At 43.8% G+C, this 3023-nt stretch overlaps 1 pseudogene; it reads left to right on the top strand.

Annotated features, from left to right (window-relative positions):
- Window positions 1–1242, top strand: part of LOC124031685 — a 6805-nt pseudogene extending 5563 nt beyond the window's left edge.
- The last annotated feature ends 1781 nt before the right edge of the window (window positions 1243–3023 follow it).

Below are 3023 nucleotides of genomic sequence, written 5' to 3'. Positions count from 1 at the left end.
AGCTGGTGAGGACTGTGTGTGTGTGTGTGTGTGTGTGTGTGTGTGTGTGTGTGTGTGTGTGTGTGTGTGTGTGTGTGTGTGTGTGTGTGTGTGTGTGTGTGTGTGTGTGTGTGTGTGTGTGTGTGTGTGTGTGTGTGTGTGTGTGTGTGTGTGTGTGTGCCTGCGTGCATGCATGCGTGAGTGCATGCTTGTCTGCCTTGCAAAGCTCAATGTCTCTGTGTCTGTCCTCTCTACAGGTATCATCAGTACCCCTATGCTCTGACTGGTCCAGTCCACGCCTCCCCCACTGGCCCAGCCCTCAACTCAGCTCCTCTTCCCTGCAGAGGCTACAACCAGCCCATCCTCCCACACATCTCAGGCCTCTACCACAACCCAGGTCTGCCACACAATCCAGGCCTACTTCAAAACCCTATCCCAACCCAGTATCCAGGTCCACCTCGGACCACGGGCCAGGTTCAGAACCAAGTGGTACCCCCAGGCTCAGGCCTGGTCAGGCAGTATGGAGAACAGGAGGACAGTGTATCTCCACTTCTGGGGAAGCCCTACAGGATGTGTCGACACCCCCTCTATGTCAAGGAGCGCCCCGTACGGGTCATATCCGTGTGAGGTCACAACCAGGAAGTGACTGAACATAGACCTCAGGGTCATGGATAAACTGAACATCAACCAGCTGGAAACTATATCCAAAAGGAAAGAGAACCACCTGAATTGTTACCAAGCCTATGCCATTATTAAGCAGGCATCAATGAATATCGCCGGACTCAATGACCACATGACCATTTATTAGTCATTTGACATTGACCTGCAGTAGACCATTCAGTGACAAGGCAGCATTTCTAGGGTGCATCAGACATGTGCCTTAAACGCAGACCCTATCCCTCTGGACACTGCCCTAAGCGGAAAGTTGCGCTTACAGGGGAGAACTGTCTTTCTTCCATAGGAATCACTTATTATGTTGCTGCCTGATTTCACAGTGTTCCTCCTGGAAATGTACAATAGTAATAAACATGTGCACAGTAAATATTTCAGTTCTGAAATGGAATGTCCTGTATCTCTGAGCCATGAACTCTAGTAATTATGATTCTGGAAAGAATCATGTTGTACAGTATTCAGCATTTTTTTAAATGTTTGATGCTTCTGCTTTGATGGATCAAGGGTTAGCATGTGTAGGCCTACATTTCTCAATCCTGTTGTGTACAATATGGGATGGTACTTCATGGTATAAATAACTCTAACATGTTACTCTGTACTATTGGAATGTGAAGGGAATTTTATGATACTTTTTAAAATTTTCCTATAGCCTACTGACAATGATGGTACATTGTGCAAGTTGATTAGTCCCACTGCAGATGGATTGACAATTAATCATGTAATAAATGATATGTCCTTAAACTTTTCCAATCAATGAACAAAGATGTGGCAGAACCTTGCATGATCATCAGTTAGGAATACGATTGTAAAGGAGTTTTTACCAAAATAATCTAATCGAACCAAAATAGTCAGTCACCAAGTTAGGATGAAAGGTTTACCGTCAATAAAACAACCAATCAATGAACAGACTATTTTTGAGTGTTCCAAGAGACTCAATATTATACTTGTGTGGGTGCCATATAAAACATATATAAGTTACATAGGTAGGTAGGCTACAGTGTAATTACAGTGTAGGTACACATTCTTGCATAGTTTAGACCTCAGTCAGTGACGTATTAATAGTCATTAGTGCACCACTACAGTGGGGCCGGGGTGTTCGGCCGGGTGTGCTGTCATCACGGGAAGAGCGTCAAATTAGGGAGAGGAGGAAGTTAGCAAAGAGGCAGTCATTGGCGGCGAAGAGGCATCCGTTTTCTTCCATGGCAGGTTATTGAATTTGAATATAGCTTTTGCGGCTTTTGATTTATGGGTGAATCATGAGCTGCAGAGTACAATCTGTCACAACTGTCCACAATGTCTTCTCACCACCCGGAACCTGTTGTATGCTGACCTTCTCAATCTACAACAACTCAAACGAAAGTATTGGTTGTATTTAACTTCATTGTTTTACCAACATGAAAGTAGATCCAAAATAATCACAAGTACTGTGAATGAGATTGACATTTTAGTAGGCCTATATAGGCTAAACATTAATCAAATCAGGACCCTGTCTTTCAAAGATAATTAGTAAAAATCCAAATAACTTCACAGATCTTCATTGTAAAAGGTTTAAACACTGTTTCCCATGCTTGTTCAATGAACCAGAAACAATCAATGACCATGCACCTGTGGAACGGTCGTTAAGACACTAACAGCTTACAGAAGGTAGGCAATTAAGGTCACAGTTATGAAAACGTAGGACCTTTCTACTTATTCTGAAAAACACAAAAAAGAAAGATACCCAGTGTCCCAGCTCATCTGTGTGAACGTGCCGTCAGCACGCTGCAAGGAGGCATGAGGACTACAGATGTGGCCAGGGCAATAAATTGCAATGTACATACTGTGAGACGCCTAAGAAAGTGCTACAGGACGGACAGCTGATTGTCCTCGCAAAAAATGCTCTTCACTTCACTCAATCCCATTGAGCACGTCTGGGACCTATTGGATCGGAGGGTGAGGGCTAGGGCCATTCCCCCAGAAATGTCCTGGGACTTGCAAGTGCCTTGGTGGAAGAGTGGGGTAACATCTCACAGCAAGAACTGGCAAATCGGGTGCAGTCCATGAGGAGGAGATGCACTGCAGTACTTAATGCAGCTGGTGACCACACCAGATACTGACTCTTACTTTTGTGTCCCTTTGTTCAGGGGCACGTTATTCCATTTCTGTTAGTCACATGTCTGTGTAACTTGTTCAGTTTATGTCTCAGTTGTTGAATCTTGTTATGTTCTTACAAATATGTACACGTTAAGTTTGCTGAAAATAAACGCAGTTGACAGTGAGAGGACATATTTTTTTGGCAGAGTTTATATATCTTCTAATTAAGGTGCTGCCCAAATGTGTGTTCTTTGTACCTTTTTTCCTGTATTCCCCAGCTCCCTGGTAAGGCTCAGACA

This window comes from Oncorhynchus gorbuscha, linkage group LG03 (assembly GCF_021184085.1).
Source record: "Oncorhynchus gorbuscha isolate QuinsamMale2020 ecotype Even-year linkage group LG03, OgorEven_v1.0, whole genome shotgun sequence".
NCBI lineage: Eukaryota > Metazoa > Chordata > Actinopteri > Salmoniformes > Salmonidae > Oncorhynchus > Oncorhynchus gorbuscha.
This window is presented reverse-complemented; position numbering and strand designations above follow the sequence as displayed.